Genomic DNA, 15,153 nt, shown 5'->3' with positions numbered 1-15,153 from the left:
CCAGTAATTCTCCCTTAAGGTTGGTCTCACAGTCTCACATAGTAATAGATCTCTATGATGCTGTTAGTTCGTGCCATAAAACCTGCCTTCGGCACAGGATTTGCGGCCATAATACAGGGGTAAAAATAGGCTAATCTGAAACTGGACTTAATCTCTTCGTCTCCTTTGATCTTACTCTGTTCCACATCAAAACTGTGAGACATATATAAGGAATTCTTTATATATGTCTGTCTGTAAGGCAACTGGTTGCAGCAGTAGCCCTTCCCCAATGCTCTGTCTGTAATAGGAGACCATTAATGTGAAGCCCCGCCCCTCAGCCATCCGTCAGCTGAAAATGGAAGATTTCAGGAAGTCTCCACGTTTACTAGTCTGTCTGTATCATTCATTTCTAGGTTTAGCGTCTCTTTAAAATGCAGATATTCTCCGGAATGAAAGGTTGGTGTGGGGGTTGGGATTCCGAACTAGACAACCCCTTTATAGGGGTTCTATACTATAAGAAAATTTTCCCCCAAAGGTAAAAACTAGTAAAGGGATTGCAGGGGTTGGGGCTGCTGAGAAGAGAAATATCCATATCCATTTCCTGGAGTACAATACAAGCACACTTGGCCTTCCTCTAAGTGCCACCATTAAACCACCTTAAAAAAATCTGTTCTATTGATGGGAATATGAATTTGGCAGATTGTGAATAATTTGTGGAATGTTAAACATCTCCGGAGCCGGACTGAGGCCGACTTGTTCTATGGGAATGAAAGGCTTATCCCACACTTAATGACTAGAAATCTGATCTCAATTTCAATAGATGAAGCTGAATAGGAACCATTACAATGGCCCAGAAACAAATGTATTGTGTAAAAATTTTGAAAAATACATAGTGCCAACTGCAATATAAATGGTGGAGGCAGCAGTGCGGTCATTTTTTCCCCACTAAAAACATACATCACCTACCCACAAGATTAGTAACAAATTTATGATCGCTGGGGGTCCCATCCAACACTAGAACAGGTGTCTCGAGTCCCCCGTTTCTTCTCATCACACGATAACGGTGAGGAGGAATTGGAAAGGAGCGGTGTTTGAGTATGCGCGTTGCCGCTCCATTCAAAGTCTAAGGGGCTGATGGAGCGTTGCGTTGATGTGCTTGACCAACTATCCATTCAAACACCCCCTCACTATAGTCATGTGGTGAAGAGGAACGGCAGATTTTGGACTCCTATTCTAGTGATCACGGAGCTCCCAGCGATCATACATTTATCACCCATCCGGTGGATAGATAAGACATTGGAGGACAGAAGGATCGAGCTTGCTAGATTTCAATGGCATCTGGCAGTGGCATAGGCCTGACCGACAGTCCCCCCACATTTGCCATGAGGAGGAACAAGAATCCGACAGGTTGGATTTTAACCTTTAAAATAGTTTGCTTCTCTTTAACATAAGCGGCTTCAGAACTGCTTATCTCCTTACCTCTACTGAAATAACATACGTGTTTGGCAGAGCTGAGCATATATGTAAATGGGGATTGGCCAAATGCTCCAAATTTATGCCTACTGACATTTTTTTGAACCGTTGGTGTCACAGAGACCTTTGATGGCCCCAGGCCATTTCCATGATAGTTCTGGTAACTTGCCTTTCACAGATGAATGCAACCCAACCTGCTGTAATGCCCCAGAGTTTATCATTTACTTCTCTCCAGAGGAAGAGAACGTGAAGTAGTCTCTTTGAAGGTGTGAGATAAATATAATTAGACGGCCCCGCGCCATGCACCATTTACCAGGCAAATAGAACCAGAGATTCCTTGTTACATCGCCAGAGGATGAACTGGAACGTTTGATCAGACACTTTGATCACTGGAACCTCAGACAGTTTTAAGGTTGTAGGATCTAAAAGGGATGGAAACATGAAAAGATACAGGGAGACAACCCTCACTTAAAGGGAACCCGTCACCTGGACTGAATTCAATATACAGTGGCATGCTATATACAGTATGAGGGTATGTTCACACGCTGAGCCAAAAACGTCTGAAAATACGGAGCTGTTTTCAAGGGAAAACAGCACCTGATTTTCAGATGTTTTTTGAGCAACTCACGTTTTTCGCTGCGTTTTTCCGGCCGTTTTTTGAGCTGTTTTCAATAGAGTCTATGAGAAAACGGCTCCAAAAACGTCCCAAGAAGTGTCCTGCACTTCTTTTGACGAGGCTGTAATTTTACGCGTCGTCTTTTGACAGCTGTCAAACGACGACGCGTAAATTACAGGTCGTCTGCACAGTACGTCGGCAAACCCATTCAAATGAATGGGCAGATGTTTGCCGACGTATTGTAGCCCTATTTTCAGGCGTAAAACGAGGCATAATACGCCTCGTTTACGCCTGAAAATAGGTCGTGGGAACCCAGCCTGAGTCTTCCCTTTGAGAGTCTGTCACTCACTCATCGTAGGCAAGAGGGGTCACGCGACACTCTTACTTAGAGTTCCTTACCGTCGCCATATATATCAGATCAACATCGGCCGTACCAGATGTGTAATGTGTACCAGACCATCTAATGTGTATGGGGCCTCTGTACTCTACTTTGACGAAAGATGTCAGGGGAGAGAAGGATTGGGCAGATGGATTTTAACACTCCCAATCCTTTTGTTCTTCGGGGAGATAAGCCGGCGCCAGAGGTGTCTGGCAACGGCTTACTTAGGCTTTGTTCACATTTGCGTCAGGGCTCCGTTCCGTCTGACCTTTCCGTCGGAATGGAGCCCTGACTGACACAAACTGAAACCAAAGGTTTCCGTTTCCATCACCATTGATTTCCATCACCATTGATTTGAGACAAACTGAAACCATTGGCACTGGATCCGTCACCATTAAAATCAACGGTGATGGAAACAGAAACCTTTTGTTTCCATTTGTGTCAGTCAGGGCTCTGTTCCGTCGGAAAGCTCAGACGGAACGGAGCCCTGACGCAGATGTGAACATAGCCTTACTGCTCCACATTCTGAATACATGAACACTCGGCCGAGTCCAGCGTGAATGTGGCGATCGGGAAGAATAGCTGTCAGCCGAACGATCTTTCGGCCATCAGCTACTAATGTGTTTGGCCAGCCTTAGACACAAAAAGAGTCCTTTTTCTAAGGAAGTGGGCTCACTTTTTTTGGTCTCTTGAGTATTTAGGAGTCCCATATGTAGCGACCATACACATTAGATAGATGTTAGCCAAACACCAATAATGATGAAAGTTCGGCTTGGATGAGCATGCATGTTTATATCAATGGGGAGATAGGCGGCTTACAGAATCTCCAGGCACCAGTTTAACAAATGGGGGAAATCCAACACGTGCAATCTTTCTTTCCACTTTTTTAGGGCACTGTCGGGTTGACCCTATATACATTAGATGGTCGGCCAATCCTGCTGAAACAACAGGATTCAACTACCTGTCCTCTGATCCATATGGCCAGCTCAAACCACTGTTGACTTCTCCAACGTTCAGTCCAATGGAGACACTGGTAGGACAAAGTATTGATATAACAACATCACAATGCAACGTCATGAAGTGATGGGACTACAATGGAAAAAAACAATGGGCACATGTTTACCTATTTGCTTAATACATGCAGTGACAAAGAAGAGGGGAGCTAGGGGGGGGGTTCGCAATGCTTTTTGACATCAACAGAGCTGGAAATATAAGACCTTGATCTCCAAACAATGACAGTAGTCAACGGACACCCCCCTCCCCTTCTAATTCAGTCCCATTTATTGAAGCATGACCCTACATAAGAATCCTATATAGGACAGGATGATATATGTGGCTTCATAATGTTCCTATTAACTCAACAGGGGACCTACAGTGTTAACAGGAGAAGTATGAGCACGCAAGGAGTTCTAAGCAAAGCGGAAATACATTTGTTATTATAGAAAAAAGGAAAACTAAACCATGACCTCCGCACAGGTGGCAGCCATATGCTTCTAGTGGACACGCAATCTCAGCTACTATAGGGGCGCTGTAGCTTTAAAGAGGCTCTGTCACCAGATTTTGCAACCCCTATCTGCTATTGCAGCAGATCGGCGCTGCAATGTAGATTACAGTAACGTTTTTATTTTTAAAAAACGAGCATTTTTGGCCAAGTTATGACCATTTTCGTATTTATGCAAATGAGGCTTGCAAAAGTACAACTGGGCGTGTTGAAAAGTAAAAGTACAAGTGGGCGTGTATTATGTGCGTACATCGGGGCGTGTTTACTACTTTTACTAGCTGGGCGTTCTGACGAGAAGTATCATCCACTTCTCTTCAGAACGCCCAGCTTCTGGCAGTGCAGACACAGCCGTGTTCTCCAGAGATCACGCTGTGACGTCACTCACAGGTCCTGCATCGTGTCAGACGAGCGAGGACACATCGGCACCAGAGGCTACAGATGATTCTGCAGCAGCATCGGCGTTTGCAGGTAAATCGATGTAGCTACTTACCTGCAAACGCTGATGCTGCTGCAGAATCAACTGTAGCCTCTGGTGCCGATGTGGCCGACACGATGCAGGACCTGTGAGTGACGTCACAGATCTGCACTGCCAGAAGCTGGGCGTTGTGAAGAGAAGTGGATGATACTTCTCATCAGAACGCCCAGCTAGTAAAAGTAGTAAACACGCCCAGTTGTACATAATACACGCCCACTTGTACTTTTACTTTTCAACACGCCCAGTTGTACTTTTGCAAGCCTCATTTGCATAAATACGAAAATGGTCATAACTTGGCCAAAAATGCTCGTTTTTTAAAAATAAAAACGTTACTGTAATCTACATTGCAGCGCCGATCTGCTGCAATAGCAGATAGGGGTTGCAAAATCTGGTGACAGAGCCTCTTTAAGACCACTGCTATAGATGCGATCACAACGAACAAGATCAGGTATAATGTTGGAAGTAGAGTATGGGCTTTTGGAAGTCTATGAATCCATACAACATAGATCATTAATATAGTCACGTGCAAAGTTGTCGTCTTCTGTCAAGCTGTATCTGGTTCTGGAAAAGTTGGGTGCCAGACAATAATGATCACCATTATAGTCTACAAAGACTGTCACCCAGTTTTCCTAGGCCCTGAAGAGCAAATCTGACCAGTCATGCAGCAATACATTCTGTTCTCTTCAATCTCTGCAGAACTAGAAAGACGTGCCATTCTGGAGTTGGGTAAAGCTGGGTTCTAATCCTTGTAATGGTAAAGGTTGACAGGCAGTTTTCCCTGAAACTGAAAAACGCTCAACCTCACATACAGACAGCAGCATTAAGTTCCTAGATTCATGCGGCCTCCATACATAACCCAAAATAAATGGCCTCTTTATCTACGGTCATATTTGACGTAACTCCAGAAAGTTATTCCAGGCCACAGGGCACCATCACTGTAGGACACAGCGGCACTTCCATTCATCTGTACGCACTGTATGAATGGGATGTGATGCCGTTACCTGAGCGCTACCACTGTGATATACTCCTTGGCTGACTATACATAGGAATGCTATAGAGGCCTATTCTATCCAAGCGAAGCACAACGTACTGAAATATTTATTTTGGACGGTTTCCTCTTACTAGATGGACACATTTGTATAAAGAACATATGATAGGACTAGACATTTATTCAAGAATTGAATAAATGCCTCCCGCAGAAGAAATGCCTCCCGATCTGACCCCCTTAGACTTTTATCTTTGGGGTCATCTGAAGGCAATTGTCTATGCTGTGAAGATACGAGATGTGCAGCAACTGAAACTACGGATACTGGAAGCCTGTGCTAGCATTTCTTCTGCGGTGTTGCTATCAGTGTGTGAAGAGTGGGAGAAGAGGGTTGCATTGACAATCCAACACAATGGGCAGCACTTTGAACACATTTTATAAGTGGTCAGAAACTTGTAAATAACTCATGAAAGAATAAAGTAACGTTAAAACCAAGCACACCATTGTTTTTCTTGTGAAATTCTCGATAAGTTTGATGTGTCACATGACCCTCTTCCCATTGAAAAAACTAAAGTTGGATACAAAATGGCCGACTTCAAAATGGCCGCCATGGTCAACACCCAGCTTGAAAAGTTTCCCCCCTCCCATATAGTAATGTGCCACAAACAGGAAGTTAATATCACCAACCATTCCCATTTTATTTAGGTGTATCCATATAAATGGCCCACCCTGTAGATTAGAAAACACATGATTAATACCCTATCAGGGAATCCAGAGTCAATAGAGGCAGAATACCCCATTTAGGACACTCATTTATTATCCAGAGCGGAGAGGGAGGACCCCGCCTAATCCGTGCATTACCCAGTTCAATGGTAATTGTGTAATTCTTCATTTCCCCTGCGGTCATGCTGCAGGGAAATTGAGCACTCCCTGCCTTGTTTTCCCATAGCTGATCACAGCAGCAGGAAACTGATCAGCTGATCGTCGGGGGAACCCTCTAACAATGAGGGATTGGTGGTGGTGACCTCTTTTGAGATCATTTCTCCTAAAACTAAAAATCCACCAGTTGTTAATAAGTCCTCAAGTCATCCTTTTGTTAACATGATATTTAACCATTTATTACTTATCTGTTTCGAAGAAAGATGGGTGACACCCAATATGGCCTTCATTGCAGCCCTTACAGTTGTTGTCATCCAGCTTTATGGGATTCCTGAAAGGCATATCTGTCTAAGTATTGGCAGCCATATTACTTGTCAACATGCTATTTGGAGAGATGCTGCATGTGTTATATCTATACCTATAGAAGTTGTTAGATGTAGGGGGGAGGGGCAGGCTACTGACAGGGCCCCCAGTGGATCGCAGTAAACTCTTGAGCTTGAACTAGTGCGATTTACAACCCGTTAACATATCAATGTCATGAAGTCCATGGGGGAGTTGTGTAAGGTTTTCGGATGTTGGGGAGGATATTGCTCTTAGATCTATAGTTTATATTTGTTTCATATGTAGTAATGAATTTGTATCAATCTGGAAAACATATAGAAATCACAGGTTGCTTGACATGAATGCAGATACACTTTGCTTTATTTAGCTGAACAGATGGGAGTAGTGCGTCTTCCTTTCCTGCTTGTCAGTGCACATGTTGATCTATGACTTTGCATTTACATTACCAGACTTAAAGGGATTGTCCAATTTGAAAAATCCCTGTTACCCAGCCGCTTCCACCCACTTATTGGCGAATTGTGTGTGTGTGGGGGGGGTTTCCTACTATTGGAATCCTTAAGATAAGCGGTTGTTGCAGAGAAGAGCAAACACTGTCTTGACTGATCATTTTATTGATATCAATGGGCCATCCATATAATGCATGGACACATATGGTCATCCCTTTTTGTAGCAATTCTCTGCTCTGGCTAATACAAGGGGTCACGATCTAGAACCTCCCCTCTATCATGTTCAAAACAGACATAGTTAGTTATAGACATTCAATAATTGTCAATCAAAAGATTTTTGGGCTAACAATAAATATGGTTGATTCCCCCAGAAGAGATTGAAAAAACCAGCACCACTCCTGTCTGTAGGCTGTGTCCGGTATTGCAGCTCAACCCCATTCACTTGAACCCTAGCGGCAAACACAGCTCATGGACAAAGGTGGCGCTGCGCTGTTGCTGGGGGAAAAAATAATTTTACGACTTTTCAGCTATTCTTATCGAAACAACTGAATTGGACAAGAAATATCAAAACTCAAATCTTCTCTTATACCTGGTGGTGCAATAGACAACAGAATGTCAGAAAATCGCTCTGAAATCAGTGGCATCTGCTGAAAAGGGTCTAATGTCTATGACCACCTAAGGGATTGTCCCAAAAGAACACCCTCCTTCTCTAAAGCAAGCTACCCCAGTGATCAGCTGTTATAGTTGAGGGGGGCTGTATAACTGGGTAACTCTTGGTCACGCCGAGTCCGTCAGAACAGGAGCCACTCTTTGCTCTTTGACATTTATACACCCTAATAGGGCAAATCTACAGTTGGGACGACACTTTAAAGAGGACCTAACATGACTATTTTAGTAAATACTTGCATTCCCCATAAAAACACAATTCTATAACATATTTTCTTAGAACTCTACGTTGTGCCGTTCCTTTGTTATTCCTCCTGGAAATTTATGAATACATTGACTACTGGGTGCTATTCTCCTTGTCAAAGGGGCGTGTCCCTACACAGTCTGAGACTGTGAGCACTGATTGGACATTGTCAGTCTGACTAGCCTAAGATATGTGTCATTGTATCCAACAAGATTCCCATCTGCATTCCAGAATAGATTTACTAAAGCGGAATTGCTAAATACACAGGTCATTAATAACCAAATCATTAACTTGAGGCTCAAAAATGGCGGCCATAGATAGGATGACATTGGTTAAGGAGACATTTACTGGTCCGGAGACCTCCCTGTGGACCTCTAAAATCAGAAAACCACCCAGCTATCCCAAATGGAATTTCAGCATAGTTATATGTCCATATGGGGGCTAAAGATGTATCACTGAATGACTAAACAGGTTATTTCAGAACTTGGAAAAAGCTGGGGAACAAACCTCTGTGAACGCTGTAAGGCGGCCATAATGGCTGGCTGTCGCCCAGCTTTCCCAGACACAGATATAATAGTCAATGAATGTCTGACAATTAAATGGGATTAGTTGATCCTAATTTGCCTAAAAAATTAACGTTTCTCGGGGCATGTCTATTAGATTGTGGGCAAATCCATTGTTATAGCATTGTTTTGGTGACTGTGCTCAGAAAACTACTGATAACATTCATCGATACTATATAAACACAAGATACATGAGAATGGACAGGGAGCGATGTGGCCTTGGGCTTTGACAATAGGCACAAGCAACCTTGTGTTTTCTTTTGACCAGTTGATAGCTTGTGGTCTGCAACCTGTGCCCTCCAGCTATAGAAAAACTACACCTACCAGCATGCCCTGGCAGCCTGCAGTAGCAGTACCTGACTGAATATTGCTTCATCCAACTATATGGCTGGCTCCAGTATATATAAAACCCTTTGGCTTTGAAGAACCACTACAACTTAAAGGGATTATCCGCATTAAGTTATAACCATGCTGTAAATATTATTGAGGTTCCCACCTATTCCCAGAATGAAAGGACTATGGCATGCACCACAATAAGGTGCCATTGAAATGAATGGCAAATGCTATTTAAAGGGATTGTATTAAATGACTTGAATGTAACTGAGCTGCAATACCAGACACAGCCTATGGTCAAGTGTGCAGTCCCTTTAAAAATTTTGTCAGACTAGAATTTTTTATTTGGAAAAGTCACTAATGTGAAGAAGAGATTGTCCTTCAGGCCACTGACAAATTCTGCATTCCTGAAAAATATGATTTCCCTTCAAATGTAATTAAAGCCGTCGTAAATTTCTAGAGCCAATGTTTACAATGTAATCATCTGGGGACACGATTAATACAGTGACATTACACATGGAAGGGTTGATACATTTAGGGGTGGTGCAGGGAATTTCTATTCTTTGGTTAGACAATCCCTTAAAAAAAAAAAAAAATTAGAGCCCAAGGTCAAAAGAGGTTAACCCCTTGATGGCTAATTAAGTCAACAGCGTTTACAAAGGTCAACTAAAGTACCATCTACTGAAGAAGAGTCAGGTCAAGGCGGTACCATGAGATCCACAGGGGTACTAATCAAATGCTATGGAAGATTGGCTACCGTATGGTGGGTAACAAACACATGGGCAACAAGTGGACATGGGATGGGTGGCGCATGGTTCAAAGGTTGGCAGTAAATATATGGGGGCTGCATGTTGTCTTATTGGCTCTCTGTTTTTCTCCCAAGAGTGTGAGTGTGGTTGGATTAGGAAATTAGATTGTAAGCTCAGTGGGTCAGGAACCAATCAATATATTCTCTGTAGATTTTAATGGTACAATATGTTGTATGGAGTGACAGTGTACATACTCAGCCACTGCTCCACCCAACTTCTCCTCATCGCTGCCATATTGGTGAAGAAGTCGGATTCCCACTAATCTCGGTTATAGGTGACGTTATTGGTAAAGAAGCCCCTTTAAAGGAATTTTCGAAACAAGACAAAAACTCTGTCCATATGCCCTATCAGGGAATATGAAAGTCCTAGAGGAGGTGGCCCCCATTTCCGAAGCCCCTTATTAAGAGAGAGCTGCTCCTGCTCTGGCCGACGCAGCCCAGCCACCGTTTGCATCATTTGATGAATATAAGTTTGGCATGCAGAAGAATACAAGGGAGTTACAGAAACCGAAAATGTGGCGGACAGCTGATCGTTAGATCTTTTTTGCTTTTTTAAAGCAAAGAGTAGTCTAGTTGAGACAACCACTTTAAAAAAGTTTTTTTTTTATGAATGCACCATACACGATTCAATTTAATTTTTTTTGAGAAAGCGCTTGGCCACCTGTCAAGCAATTTATAGAAACACCTTGTTGATATTTTATGATAGAACATGGACGGCTTTCAAAGCCCAATGTTATTCTTAGTAGACAGTAATGTTTCTTCTAAACACTCTGTCAAATAGTCCAATACAAACCTCTTGTTGTTATACTTTTATGTCATAGAATTATCATATTACATGACAAAACCAATGTCAAATCAAAACCTTGGTAAAATTTACAAACTTTTGAAAAAGTTGAAAAAACTTACTGCAGACTTCGTCTCTGTTCACATTAGCGTTAATGGGGTACATCATGGTTTCCGGTAATTTTTATATCAAAGCGTAAGGCGCTATTCTTGCCATCAAAAATACTTGAACCCATCCGGAAATCTGATAGACAACATTAAATTCAATGGGATCCCTCAGGATATGCCAGTATCCATTCAAAAACTGATGTGGCATAGTTTTGATAGCTCCATGATGCTTGTGAGGACAGAGCCTTAGTGAACGTGGTCCCCCAATAATTTACAAATGGAAATTCAAACATCCACTACTAGACGCTCTGGGCCTTATAGTTCCCTTTAGTTACCGAATCACACATTTTATTGCTGGCTTACATTATATACAATATCTTGTATACTGGACAACAAACTTTTCAATGTAATGACATCAGAAAACTGGATGAACGCGCCCCAAAATGTTCTGACTAATGGAAATGTGTCCAAAAACTACTATTAATTTTTATACAATCATATTGACCAGTTATAATGAGGTCAATGGGAAGCCCAAATGGTGTAGAACTTAGTCCCTGTTCCAATAGCTTGTTGCTCAGGTGACACATCATAACTTGTATGTCTCATGATTCACAGGGATAGAAATCAGAAACTAATTAAAAGTTAAAAAGAAAACTTTTCTTCCTGCCTCTTGGATTCCAGACAGACCCTCAATACATTATGGGACAATTTAGACATGAAAAAGTCCTGTAAAAGTTATGAAATTCTGCCCAGAAATGAGGGGAAACTTCAGTCAAAGCACAGCGGGCGCTGGGAGTGATACAATGTATCAGTGTGCGGAGAACACGTGACACGATGTGATACAATGTATCAGCCCGGACGTTCGAATTCGGATACTCTTACCTCATCCTTCCGGTGAGTGCGGCGGCTTATTACGATCTGATTGGGTCAGGTCTCCCGGCACCGGGGGCATGTACAATGTGATCGGTGGTCGGAAGTTCCAGACTCCGGGAATTGGAGGCAGGAAACGGAAACTCCAGAGAGAGAGAGCCGGGGAGTGTGAGAGACACTGAAGGGAGTGTGAGGAGATAGAAAGAGAGGGGGGAGACCTGAGTCACTCACAGACAGGCCCAGATAATAAGCTGGAAAGTCTGACAGAGAGACCTGAGAGGAGAGGTCTGCCAAGTGAGTAATGGGGATGAGTGGGTGGGAACATCCGTAATAAGTGTGTATTCACACCTGCAGATTTTTAGTTCAGGTTGTTTTATGCAGTTTTTGAAGCCATAACCTGAAGTGGATTTAAACAAGCGATGTAATATCTGCCCTTTTCTCTCCCTTTATAATCCACACCTCGGTTTTGGCTTCAAAAACGACATACAAAAACCTGATCAAAACCTGCATGTGTGAATGCACCCTAATCCTGACACAATTCTTGATGGATCTATCAATCCAACAATAAATCGTAAATTTATTTGATGGAACTACGAGTTAGAAATTCCCTAATCTATACTGTATCAGAATCACTCCATTTAGAAGTACAATAGATGCTCTTAGATAACGTAGAAGGGACGCAGAGAATCCAGTAAGGCCCTGAAATCCGTCAACAGAATAGAAGACAGGCCGCCACGTTCCTTGCAGTTTTATTAAGGGTATGTGCACACACACTAATTACGTCCGTAATTGACGGACGTATTTCGGCCGCAAGTACCGGACCGAACACACTGCAGGGAGCCGGGCTCCTAGCATCATAGTTATGTACGATGCTAGGAGTCCCTGCCTCGCTGCAGGACAACTGTCCCGTACTGAAAACATGATTACAGTATGGGACAGTTGTCCTGCAGCGAGGCATAAGTACATAAGTATGATGCTAGGAGCCCGGCTCCCTGCACTGTGTTCGGTCCGGGACTTGCGGCCGAAATACGTCCGTCAATTACGGACGTAATTAGTGTGTGTGCACATACCCTAAGTTGGGGCTTCATGTTGACCATAGGTGCCAACATTTAAAAAAAATGTTTAAAGAGGCTCTGTCACCAGATTATCAAATCCATATGTCCTATTGCATGTGATCGGCGCTGCAATGTAGAGAACAGTAACGTTTTTTTTTTTTGTTTTTTTTTAAAACGATCATTTTTGGCTAAGTTATGAGCTATTTTAGATATATGCAAATGAGCCTTTCTAATGGACAACTGGGCGTGTTTTCTCTCATTTCCAACTGGGCGTGTTTTCTCATTTCCAACTGGGCGTGTCTTGTGTTTTTAGCAACTGGGCGTGTTTAATTGTTTCACTGCACAATCACACTGTGCTGTGGATCATGCTGGGCTGGAACAATGAGAAGTGCAGGACACTGATTGGTCACTGATTGGTCAGCGTCATACACTCCTCTGTACAACACCCAGTTGGTAAAAAGTAAAAACACGCCCAGTTGTCAATTGAGAAACTCATTAGCATAAACCTAAACTAGCTCATAACTTGCTCAAAAATTATCGTTTTTCAAAATAAAAACCACTGCTGTTATCTACATTACAGCGCCAATCACATTATGTAGGAGATAGGGCACTTGTAATCTGGTGACAGAGCCTCTTTAAGGGACAGATCCGCTTTGGCCAGGCGTAGTTTATGGTGGTGTGGTGTGTCATTGGGTGGGGTTGTTGGGGTGTGGCTTGCCGTGGTCCAGGGTTTGTCAGAATAGCATTTATTTATTTTTTCCAGATTTTTTGTGCATATTGTCCTCACTATAAGGACCTTACTGTGAGGACAGTATAGAGGAAGCGGATATTCTGCAACGGTGATTTCAGACGCCGCTTGCTATTAAAGTTTTTATAAAGTCTGGATAAACTCTTTTTAATCCAGACCAGACCCAAAAAATTATTTCCCACCCCGTTATTTAGATTCCAGACTGGACCTCAAAATTCAGACCCTAGACCGTAATATTCAAACCTCAGACCAGACTACAATGCAGACCTCATAACACAGACCCCAATTTTCAGACATCAGATCGTACCCCAGACCCTAATATCCAGACCAAACATCAGATCCCTGATCAGACGGCAATTAATTAATCCCGTCTCCACTTTTGCCAGCCAGGGTCCTCCTCGGCTCCGGCTGCGACTTCCCAAATGGCGTCCTGCTACTGGCCAGTGCCGAGACATCATGAGTAGCGGCAACTGGCGTCAAGTCTACAGAGGAGGAGCCGAGAGTCGGAAGAGGTGAGCAATTAATATTGGTTGTTACCTGTTGGATAAATCCAATAGGGAACAGCCGAAATAAAAAAAATAAACCTAGACTGACGTCTCTGTATTTGCAGGACGGTGCTGGGACAAAAATTTGCCAGGATCGCCACAGAAAAATAGTGATCGTACCATATACATGTGCATATTGCCAGTGTTCAGTCGAGGTCGGATGTAGACATTGTTGTATTTAGCTAGCTAAGAATTGACTCTCCCTTGCTTGGGATTGGAGGCCATCTTCATCTATAGGGTAACAGCCGGGGTACAATCAAGAAATGTATATAGTGCCTTATATGCATGGTATATCTGCCAAACTGCTGCCCTCTTGCGGTCAGCGGAGGGGGTCACCTCAGGCAGGGTTTTCACCTCGCCTCATAGATGGTGGACCCCTTACTGCCAGGGTTTGGAAGTTTTTATGTATCAATATTTGCCACCTGCCCTTTACTAGCGTAGTGGATGAGCCGTCTGGATCTTCAGACGAGAGTGGAGATCCAGCCAATTCGCCAGCTGCCAAACACGTCCTCTGCTAAGAAATGTCCTGAACATATACGAGCCACTGCTTAGCATACAGCAAGGACACACCACGTGGCCAATGTTTTGGACTTGACACCTTATAGTTGTAAAGAAGACCATGAAAAATGGATAAAAAGGATATAGTAAATGGGACTATATCGGACAGCGATATAGTAGATGTATGTAGTAGATGGTCACTCAATAGGCCTCATAACAAAAAACTGGTACAGACAAAAAAATCAAGGGATTGCCATATCAACCAGTCAGATATGTGAAACTAGAACTGAGCAGCTTCTACTTCGAGAGAAAACTTGCTCGTCGTGATAACCTGTGAGGACTTTGATTGTTGGGGTCACTGCTATCAAAGAGCCCATTGTGTTCCTCAGGTTTTCACAAAAAGATCTTTTTGTCCTTATGAAGAAATCTTGATGTATCGTGACTTTACGTCAACAAGTGCAGAGAACCAAAAGCTTGCAGTGGACCTGTAAAAACTACTCCCAAAGAAAGGATGCCCATGTATGTCTTTTGGCTGAACTGTTATAGTGGTTGTCCAGTTTAGAAAACAAATTTCCATACACCCTATTAGGGAAATCTGAGTTCATCAAGGGGGGTACTCTGTTCAGGATCCTCATCTCTTGGACAAAGTGAAGAGCGGTTATCAAGAGCATATCTCACTCTGGAGGACCTGTCCTGTTGGTTTGAATGTGCACTGTGTCATACTCCATTTCCCCTGTGGTGGCACTGCAGAGAAATTGAACACTTGGTGTAAAATTTCTCCGCAGATTACAGCTGATCGCTCGGGGTCTCAGCACCCGGACACTGTGATCAGTTGACCAATGCCTTTATTGGTGACT

The 15,153-nt window shown here is 43.0% G+C and overlaps 1 protein-coding gene across 1 annotated transcript in view; it reads right to left on the bottom strand.

Moving 5' to 3' along the window:
- LOC142748782 (solute carrier family 45 member 3-like) overlaps window positions 1-11,705 on the bottom strand; it is a 35,015-nt gene extending 23,310 nt beyond the window's left edge. The window contains exon 1 of the mRNA XM_075856040.1: window positions 11,463-11,705. The gene's annotated coding sequence lies outside the window, so the exon portion shown is untranslated. The remainder of the gene's footprint in view (window positions 1-11,462) is intronic.
- Window positions 11,706-15,153: the final 3,448 nt, after the last annotated feature.

This window comes from Rhinoderma darwinii, chromosome 3 (genome assembly GCF_050947455.1).
Source record: "Rhinoderma darwinii isolate aRhiDar2 chromosome 3, aRhiDar2.hap1, whole genome shotgun sequence".
Classification (NCBI taxonomy): domain Eukaryota; kingdom Metazoa; phylum Chordata; class Amphibia; order Anura; family Rhinodermatidae; genus Rhinoderma; species Rhinoderma darwinii.
Note: the sequence above shows the minus strand (reverse complement) of the source record. Positions and strands in the feature narration are given on the sequence as shown.